The sequence below is a fragment of the Lynx canadensis genome, chromosome B2, assembly GCF_007474595.2.
Source record: "Lynx canadensis isolate LIC74 chromosome B2, mLynCan4.pri.v2, whole genome shotgun sequence".
NCBI lineage: Eukaryota > Metazoa > Chordata > Mammalia > Carnivora > Felidae > Lynx > Lynx canadensis.
Genome location: NC_044307.1, coordinates 50,731,957 through 50,742,733, shown reverse-complemented (window position 1 = coordinate 50,742,733; position 10,777 = coordinate 50,731,957). Strand labels below are relative to the sequence as shown.

The following is a 10,777-nucleotide window of genomic DNA, read 5'->3' as shown; positions in this document are numbered from 1 at the left end:
GTAAAGGAGATAGACATGTAAACAGCTGAAGTAACTTTGGAAAAGGAAGAGTTGCTGCTTTTAGAGTATCTGATATTTCAAGAATTAAAAAAAATTTTTTTTAACGTTTTTATTTATTTTTGAGACAGAGAGAGACAGAGCATGAACGGGGGAGGGGCAGAGAGAGAGGGAGACACAGAATCGGAAGCAGGCTTCAAGCTCTGAGCCATCAGCCCAGAGCCCGATGCGGGGCTTGAACTCACGGACCGCGAGATCGTGACCTGAGCTGAAGTCGGACACTTAACCGACTGAGCCACCCAGGCGCCCCTGATATTTCAAGAATTAAAAAACTAAGGAAAAGCAAGTTTTTGATGAGAGTCTTAGAGGGGACAAACTCATTTCTTACTGCAGAGGAATTTTTGTCCAGATGTAAAAAGCAAACAGCAGCCATGAGGTGATCATTAATGCCTATCTTAATCAATGCCAGTACCTCAGTGTTTTATTAGAGGAAAATCAAGTACAGCCATCAGGGTGATTATTTGTGTTTTCATGTCCACAGTGTGGGCTTCTGTTATCACTATGATATTTAGAATTGCTGGAGGAGCAATGGCTTGGTGGCAGGCACAGTGCCGGGCAAGCCTGAGGAGTAATGATGGGCTAGGCTGCTGCTTCTGAGGGAGAGGCCCAGGCTCCCTCTAGGCTCCTGAGAGCAAGAGCACAAGCCAGTAAGAGGAAAATGGGGGAGTGTATAGTACAGTATCACCTCACCCAAAGACAGGTCTGCCCTTTGCTTCTGGGAGTTGATCTCTAAGCCCTTGGAATATCATGCCTGATGGGAACGCCTGTTTGTCTGGAGGAACTGGGCCAGCCAGATCATAACTACATGATTTAGGGTGAGACCCTTGAGCCACACCAACAATAGAGTATAGGGTGGGGTCACATGTCTACTCAACTATGGAGGGGCTGGAGACAGATCAGCCATATGGACAGTCAATCATGACCATATGATAGAGCCCTCATACCCACCCCCAAATTCTGGACTCAATGCTCCAGGAGCTGTCCTGGTTAATTATACTCCATTGTCACACATGGTTGTCAGGAGGAGTTAATGCTCTCCACGACTACACAGGACAAGGACATCCGGAAGCTCCATGTTGGGAACCTTCCTGGATTCTGCCCTGTGCATGTCTTCCCCTGGCTGATTTTCATCTGTATCCTGTCCTTATAATAAACTACAGCTGTGGGTATAATAGCTCTCAATGTGTTCTGTGAGTTTGTCGGCAGATTGTGGAACTTAGGCTGGTTTGGGGGCACCCTTCAACTTGTAGCTGGTGTCAGAAGTGAGGGTGGTCTTTTGAACTACTCCTTCTAACCTCTTCAGAGAAGAGAAACATGTTATACTCATGTGTAGATTAATTTATGCATAGGAACCAGACATTGACTTGATAACACCCAGGGTCTGTATGATTGGGTTTTGTGGGATGGCAGCAAATTTGCACTATTTTGTACTATTATTGTGGTGTGATTTTACTATGCAGTGCCATTGCCTGGTGATATGTAGACCTCAAGCCTTTTTGTAACCGGTGGGTTTTAATTCTTCAACACTAGAGGGCCCTCAGGGCTCTGAGAAAACAACCAGAAAGAAAGGTTGGCTTCTGAATTAGAGGATTAGAAAAAATAAATACAAGAGACCATGTGGTGTCAAATGAAGACAGGTTCCTGTGTCTTTCCTGCTCAGGGCTACATGACCTTAAGTTGTGTGGTTCTCTTCCTGTATTGAAAACAACTTTCCCTCCTCCCCTATTTTGCCTCAGGTGGCATTACCCATTTTGTCACAGTCCATTTTTGGTCCAGGCTCCTACCCTTTGGTCTCAGCCCACAGCACTCCGCCCCCATTTTCATGAGCCACCAGACTCTGGTAATAGAGTAAGAGGTCAGGAACAAGAAATCGTTTATTCTCAAAAACAGCAGTATGGTAGAGGGTTCAGGGCTGACCCCAAGCCCATGGAATAAGAGGCTCACCAACTAAAGCCTCAGCAGGTGAACGAACAAATAAAAGTGCCTAGCCCTAAATGGGCCAGTTGCAGAGGCTCTGGTGTCTGGACAGAGGAGAAGGTGCAGCACTTAATGAGCTTGGGACCCAGCACAAGCCACTCAAAGTTTGCAATACAGATTTACAACTATGCAAAGACCACTTTCAAATAACACTATACTGCCCGACGGATAGTGCAGGTATCTTAGAGTATTCCCGATTCTTTCCTCTGGTCCCTTATAACGTTTCTGTCATAGATGTCACTTATCCACAAGCTATAATCATCTGACATATTGTTCCTACTATTATTTTTAACACACTACATTTACTTGTTCATATATTTATCCTGCCTGTCTTTCCCAACTAGAATGTAAGCACCACGAGTGCAGGAATTGGGGTTATCATGCCTGCCACTGTACACTCCAGGCCTAAACCACTGACGGGCACAGAGCGGTACTCAGTAAATATTTGTTCAATGCACCAGTGGAATCTTACTTTCTTCTTACTTGGGCAACCTGATGCACTCTCAAATACACAAACAATGGATGTAAAGTGAAGCCCCAGAGGTGTGTACAAACTGGAATGCTCGTTGGCTAATCCCTTGAGTTGGGTGGAGCATTCAGTGGGAAAGGAAAGGGTCATAAACCCTCACTTGAACTTCCTGCAACACTCCAAGACAAGAGCCACGAAGAGGTAAGGATAGTGGTGAATTTCTTATATGATGTTCTTGGGTTTGGCTGGGTAGTTCTATTTTGTGGCCAAATTTGCAGCTTACAGTCAGCAATTGTTTTAACTTTGTGGTTAATTTAATGCCTAGGATTTTAAACTTGCCTATATCAAATAAAAGGAACATTTTTTATGCAGAGTAGATCTGTACATGGAAAAGAAATAGCAAATTTTCATCTAGACAGGCCTTTTAGAGACTTTCATTGCCTATGTATGACATACATATCACACATTGAAATGCCCCCCCCAGGCCCATACTGCACATTAAATGTAATTTAAAAAATAAGTATGTAAGAGTCAAGTGGTATTTCAGTTGATTGGTGGAAATAACACACTTAAGTAGAATTGAAACATTTACCAATTTTTAAGCCATTGCTTCTTTTCCCCTCAGGCAAATCTCCTACTTTTGTACACAGTTGAAAAGAACACAGGTGCCCCCCACTCTGTGCCATGGTGGCTAACAGAGTAAATCTCCTCCATCTAGGTGTCTACTCTATGTAGGCTTGGAAGATATAATCATCCAGTCTGACACGGGGGTCTTCCTCCGAGGTCCTGCATCCCTGAGGGTCTGTGCTAAGTTGAAAAACAGGTGTCTCTCTCTAGTCAACCCTGACACAGTTTTTCTAGGTCTTGCCCAGATCTTTAAACAGCAATAGGCCAGGTGGTGGCCTACTTTGTTCATTCCTTCAACAGCCTGAATCACCTGGGCAGCTGAATGTCTCTTCCTTGGCTCAGGTATGTATTTCACCAAGATAAATTTATAAACCTGGGGGGTGTAAGTCGACCTCTTGTTAGTTTTGGCAACATGAACCAATCCATTAGGCCCATTAAACCCTAATGGAAAGGAAATACAGTTTCTGAAATATTTAGGAAATATATATTTCTGAAATACAGGGCTCTTTGGAGAAACTGCTTAGCATGTGAGGTTGGAATAGAGCTACCTCCCTAACCACCCTATTACAGAAGTAACTCCCACCCCCACCCTACCCAGGAATGTGGTTTGGCGGTTTGTGTATTAAAAATGTCAGAGAAATACTTGAGCTATTTTTCGGAGGGGCTAATTCCATGTAAGAGGCTTACCTTTTGATAACATGTCAAATTCAACCAACGTGTCAAATCAACTAATTAAATATTTTTCTAATATGTCATGTTAGGAAAATAGAAGAGAAATAATTCCTACTCAATTACAAATGGATTGTAACTTTAAGCCTATATTTAACTATACTTTAAAGCTACACTGAAAGTCTTGGTTATGCTGTTAATATTGCTGTTTTCCAACTTTAACATATTCTTTGTCTGAAACATTGTCAACTTAAGGCTAAATTGATGCTACATCTTTCCAGTCTAGCAAATTTAAGTTCTGTGGGTGAATACAGGGTTATGTGGGAGAGATTTGGGTTTGTTTGTTTTGTTTTGTTTTGTTTTTGTCTCAATGATACATTTGGATCTACTGGTTACAATGAAGATAGGCCATTCTGATCCACTGGAGAAGCCAAAGTAAATGTTACAGATATTTCCATTAATAATAGATTTGGCATCAACATCTTGAATTCTGGCCCAAAACATCTGCTAAAATTGGCAGCTTCTTAAATTAACCCCTTAAAATTTTCATTATCCTGAAAATTCAATAAAAGCCTGCCTTTTGCCTAACTGTTCAAATAACTGAGAAAATCATGTGCTGTTTTGCCCCAGTTATCCAGAATGGCTGTTAACATTGTCAGTAGAATTTCACCTCAAAAAGATTGCCTGTTTTCTCAAGGCGTATGTTCGACAGTTAGGAGTGTAGGGCAAAGAATGAAGACAAGTGAAGAAAAATAAGATCAGAAAGACTGTTAAAACTGAAAGAAATGAAGGAGATTATCAAATTCTAAGCCAACTCCCCGTTTGATAGTTCAGGCAAATGACATTTCTTCCAGACCTACCCCAGGATTGGAGGAAAGCTACACATCTGGTACTCGGTTAAACTTGGGGATGGAAGAAGCATTATATCTCTTCAAAGGGGGTCAATAAAAATTTATTTAGCATGGGAAATTCACTTACAATTATCCCAAACTCCCTTTGCCCTTCTTTTTCTCTATTCTTAGCCACATGCCACTCCAGCACTTCACCATTTGCTCACCCTACTTTTTAAGTATCTGCAATTTATGTCTGCACGACAGTTCCTGAGAAGAATGACCTAGGGCCACACATGGAGCCCCAAATGCAGTTGTGTTGGGTGTTCATTAAAAAAAATTTTTTTTTAATGTTTATTTATTTTTGAGACAGAGACAGGGTGCGAGCAGGGGCGGGGCAGAGAGAGAGAGGGAGACACAGGCTCCAGGCTCTGAGCTGTCAGCACAGAGCCCAGCGCTGGGCTTGGACTCAGTGATTGTGAGATCATGACCCGAGCTGAAGTCGGACACTTAACCAACTGAGCCACCCAGGCACCCCTCAAAGTTCATTTTGATATACAACTGTATTGTCTGGGTCTCTTATGAAAAACATAGACTCTGATTCAGTAGCTTTGACCCAGAAATTTAGAGTCTACATTTCTAACAAGCTCCCAGGTGAAACTGATGCTGCCAGTCCAAAATCCCACTTGTGGAGAATGCCTTCTTTCAGAAGCAAATTTGACTTCTTTTCTCACATGTGAATGTTACTACAATCTGGAGATAGGGAATGTGTATGTGCCTATGTGTGTGTGTGCATGCATGTGTGCACGTCATTTTTTGAGTCCTTACTTTGTTCAGCAATTTGCACACATTATCTCATTTCCCTCTCATTAACTACTCACGTGAATTAGGAACTTTTTGTCTTATTGTAAAAGTGAGGAAAGTGAGGCTCAGAGAGGTTAAAAAACTTGCTTAAGTGAGAAACAGAGCTAAAATTTGAACTTAGGTCTTTGCTTTTATTGGTACCCAGGGTGTAACTCAGATAGGAGTCCTTCCACATTTTCTAAAAGATTTGGGGCATATTTTTTACCCAGGTCCACACTCTGACTATGCAAATGTTGTGATGCCATCCCATTACTGTCTTCTGCTGACCCTGTCTTAGGCATGGGCCCCCGGGGCTCTGAGTGGGGGGAGTGCATCCAACAGCTCATCTCACAGGTGAAGTTTGCGAGCCCGAAAAGGTGGCCCTCAGTTCCCAATGTAATAAGCCCTGTTTGGGAATCTTAGCTGGTGCACCAGGTTTGTTTAATTAAGGACATACATGTTGGTCAATATTAGTGGCACAAAAAGCTGACTTGAAGACTGGGGTTTGAGTTTATGGTGAGATCAACACCTCGGGTTCTGGGTCTTCCAGCAGCTGTGTTTGCAGAATGTCTGCATTTTGGGTGAAATCCAGAACACACTGCTCCTTTGTTCCCTTTATTTCGCATGAAAGGCACAAATATTTCCATTGCACCTGTTCCTTTCAGATTTGACAATGTACTTTTACTTTTTTTTAACAATGAGAATAATTGAGTTTATTTCTTGAAGCACAAACAAACTTGGTCTTCTATATTACCAAGCTGTGGCTCATTCTAATCTTTGTCGAAATTCATTAGAGGTCAAAGGAAAAGGATTAAAAGACTTGGTTTAGGCCCTTAACCTATAATGTCAAGGGGCAGGGCTCAGAAAAACTTATATTTATATGCTCATTCTGTACGGCTCTGTCCAATTCTTATAATACCATATTGTATTTTTTTTAAACACTATTTACTTCTTACAACTTGATAGTCTGGATGTTTCCATCACTAGGTATCAGATTTGTAAGGCTTTTTTCTCTTTTTTTTCAGTTTATTTTTTTATTTAGAGAGAGAGAGGGAGTGCAATCAGGGGAGGGGCAGAGAGAGAGAGAGAGAGAGAGAGAGAATGAGAATCCCAAGCAGGCTCTGCACTGTCAGCATGGAGCCCAAGGCAGGGTTTGAACCCATGAACTGTGAGATCATGACCTGAGCCAAAACCAAGAGTCAGATGCTTAACTGACGGAGCCACCCAGGTGCCCTTGGTTTGTAAGGTTTTTGATTGCAGGAACTATATCTTATTTATCTTTGTATGCTTGGAGTACTTTACCTAGTACTGTATTCATAATAGGAGCTCAATAAATGTGTGATGTTGAAAGAATGAAAGATCAAACAGACATTGTGGCGAGTTTAGAAACTGGCATCTCAGAATGGCACACTGAGGTAATAACTATATTCTGTACAACCGCCATGTGTCTGGGATAGTACTGGGTTGGTTCTCTAGAAGATGGAAGGAAGACACCCTAACCCCCGCCTTCCAAGAGTTTGCCACCCTGTTAGAGTTTTGCAGTGCAGAATCTAGGGGGAGCAGTTGGTTCTTGGTTGGGGTGAGATTGTAAGCAGTATTGGGCTCCTTCCCTATACTCAACTCTTCCAGAAGAAACAGCTGTTCCTGGGAAGGGTTGGGGATAGGGACTGGACCCAAGAGCTCACTTTAGAACACCAGAACTGAGGCTGAGAGGTGAGGCATGGTGGCTGGTTGGCCAGAACCAGCTGTTCATGGGGTGCACAAACATCAAGATTTTTACAAGAAGTGGTAATGGGTTATCATTTGAGTGCCTGGTTATTAATAACTAGTGGAAAAAGTTTCCTTCTTTTGGACTGGAAAGGGAGGGTTGCAGGCTACAGTCCTCTTTTTCAGAGGTGGGGCCTCCATTGTAATCCTGAGCTTTTAGGGCTCCCTTGAACAACAGGGAAGGTTTGGAGGTGGTGGCAGGGAGGGGAGTGATCCTGTACCTTGTAATTCAACTCTGGATTCCAAAGATTCATCCTTCAATCTCCCACGTGCCTTGAGAATGAGTAAGAGCCTGGCAGAAGTGAAGTGGGGGAAAGTGATGGGCACAAGGGCATCACATAAAATCCCCAAATTCTCTTCCATACAGCAGCAAACCACGAAAAAGCTCCAATGATGTTCACAATCAAAAAATGAAGGCAAAAGTCACACCCTAATTTGCTTTTAAAATGTCTTATATTGCAATATTGAGTCAAATTTACAAAAGTCTTGTTTTAGCTCCCTTTTATAAAATATCAGTATCATTTGCAACAAAAACTTATAGATCACAAATAAAACTAATAGAGAAGCCAATCAGCATGAGAGACTCTAAGAAAACATTAAATCTGTTTATAATTCATTTAAAGAAGCACAGAGGACTCTGTTTATGGACCAGATACTGTAGTATGTATTCTATCCATTATTTTGTCCTCGATCCTTGCAATAGCCCTCTGAAGTGAGTAGTACAACCACCATACCCATTCTAAGGATTAGGAGACTGAGGCTTACAGGGGTGGAAAAAAGTTGTACAACATAAGTGAGGACTTGTGACTCTGCAGCCAAGAGCACCTTGCTTTGAAAGATGGGGATAGTAACACACATGCGTCATCTCTGTTTTGAGGACTGGACATAGTTGGGTACCATGCCTGGCAGAATGGGATGTAAATGAATGGTACTAGATCCACATCTGAGCCCTCAACTTTTTCAGTGTTCACTCTCTGTGAAGCTAAGGTGGCTTTTCTTTTTCTTTCTTTCTTTCTTTCTTTCTTTCTTTCTTTCTTTCTTTCTTTCCTCCCTCCCTCCCTCCCTCCCTCCTTCTTCTTTCTTTCTTTCTTTCTTTCTTTCTTTCTTTCTTTCTTTCTTTCTTTCGTTTGTTTTTTAGAGATAGAGAATCTTACGCAGGCTCTTTGAGGAGTCTGGAGCCCGACTCAGGGCTCATCTGGGATCATGACTTGGGTCAAAATCAAGAGTCGGACGCTCAACTGACTGAGCCAGCTAGGTGCCCCAAGGGTGGCTATTAATCCATATTCTTGATTATATACCCGAAGGAGCACAGCTTTCCCTTCTTACCCATTGACAATGCCCCTACCAGCAGAAAACGCCACATTCCATCCCTGGCACCTAGACTCCTGTGCACCTGATGTTGCTGGTTCCCATTGTTTCATTCCAGCACCTCCAAAGGCTCATATGCCTGCATCTCTTTGAGTGTTGGTTCTGCCCATGCCACCAAGAAGCTTGCCTTTTCTTGATCGTTTTAGGAGTACATTTTGCTGCCCCTCTTTTCATCTGAGAGATTTCACCATTACTGGTACCAGGCACAGTACCAGTAATCTTACTCTTACTCTTGACTGGGTCTCTGGAACAAATACAATGTCTGGAGCCTCCACATTATGACGCTCAGTAGTTGTGTTAGGTATCTGTCTCTCATGGGCAATCTGGGGCCAGAATTTTAATCTCTGTAGATTTCAAGTAACTAGAGAATAATCAGAAGAAAGACCATCCAGCCAACATTTTAAGTGACCATTGTTTAGAAACAGCTTTTGGAGGCTACCAGAGATGACCTTTTCTGGATCTAAGATCTAAATCAAAGGATAACTTTTAGCCTTGTCTAACTGGGGGTAGGAGGGTGGAGGGTAGGGATGTGGGGGGTAGGACAGAATCACTATAAGAGGGTGTTAGCTGGGGCATCTGGGTGGCTCAGTCGGTTAAGTGTCTGACTCTTGGTTTTGGCTCAGGTCATGATCTCATGCTTTTGTGAGTTCAAGCCCTGTGTTAGGCTCCACACTGACAGTGGGGAGCCTGCTTGGGAGTGTCTCTCTCTATCTCTCTCTCTCTCTCTCTCTCTCTCTCTCACCTTCCTGACTTGTGTTGTCTCTCTCTCAAAATAAATAAACTTAAAAAAAAAAAAGGTGTTAGCAGGAGTTCCTATGTCCCATATTCTTTCACCATAAGATTTATTTCAAACAGGATTTGGACTCGTTGAAGGTTTCAAGGAGATGAAATGACAGGAATTAACCTGAGACCAGCCACAGCTAGATTCACAGCCTCATCTCCATCTCTCAGAGCAGGTGGAGAGGGGTCAAACTGGTTAGAGCTCCATGCACTAAGCAGAGTGGAAAGATGAAGCTCCTCAAGCTAGACACTGATGTTTAACTTCACCAGTGTTGCTTTATTTTTGTCTGAAGGCAGCAGGATGGACAGATACTTGGAAGGGGTTCTCAGAGGGCTTGAATCATTTGTCGGTCACCCAGGGTGTGCTGTTGTTAATATTGTTGTTGTTTGTTTGCTTTGCTGCCTTCCTGACATCTGGTCAATACCTGAAAAATGGCCCATGTGGGTGTGAATTACTCTAGTGCTGACACCCACTGGGCATGTGTGTCCTGCCATGTCTTTAGCATGCTAGTAAACTGCTATGCCTCCTCTTTCTGACTTCCAACAGCACTTGCATTGGCTCCTTAACCATCCTACGTGGGACCTGTAGGAGACCAGAGAATTCAAGAGCTATCTCACTGGGAAGAGGTTAAACAAAAAGGCACCATTTCCCTTCTCCCTCTTGCCATATTCTTTCCACGCTGATTTTATTGTAAGGCTCATTCTAAGTTGTGTTAGTAGTAAGTTACTGGACCCGAACATGTTTCTCTAATCAGGGAATTCGGGTGCCTTTTTAATCATTGTGTTTCCCAAGACAATAAAGAAGTGGGTTTTTAGGAAGCTCCTGACACTTTCAATACTCAATAGCTAAAGAGGCAACTTAAAAGAAATGAGTCTTAAAAGCAACCCAACATGGGCAGTGCCCAAGAGGTGACAAGACCACAACAAGAAAAGAATTGGTGTGGCTTTGGCGGCACATACGCTAAAACTGGAAGAGAATACAGGGATCAGCATGGTCCCTGTGCAAGCATGACATGCAAATTTGTGAAACGCTCCATATTACAAAAAGAAAGGGATTCAGCTTTTCCAAGAGTTAAACTGTAAATCCAACGTAGAGGAAAATAGAATGATTGAGGGCAACACGGCCTCAAAACACCGGCAAGATTTTGTGAACCTGAGTGACTTTGTTATCATAGGACATAGGGTATTAACAGCCAAATTCTTCATCATGAACCGAGCTACTGATGTTCTGATTTTTTTTTTTTTTTTTTTACTTTCTTGTGAATTTTCTTAGCACAGGCAGTGTCCTTGAGTGGAATCCTGGCTAGGACATGCTATTTGGCAGTCTGGGGGTTGGTGGGCAGAGGACTATGGTGAGGGCTGCCTTGGGAAGCTGAGGTCGGTCTCCCTG

General features: G+C 42.7%; 1 non-coding gene across 1 annotated transcript; it reads left to right on the top strand.

The window, feature by feature from the left end:
* The first annotated feature begins 10,327 nt into the window (after positions 1-10,327).
* On the top strand, positions 10,328-10,430 carry LOC115515121. Its single transcript, XR_003969181.1, has one exon. It is a non-coding gene; the product is annotated as a U6 spliceosomal RNA (small nuclear RNA).
* Positions 10,431-10,777: the final 347 nt, after the last annotated feature.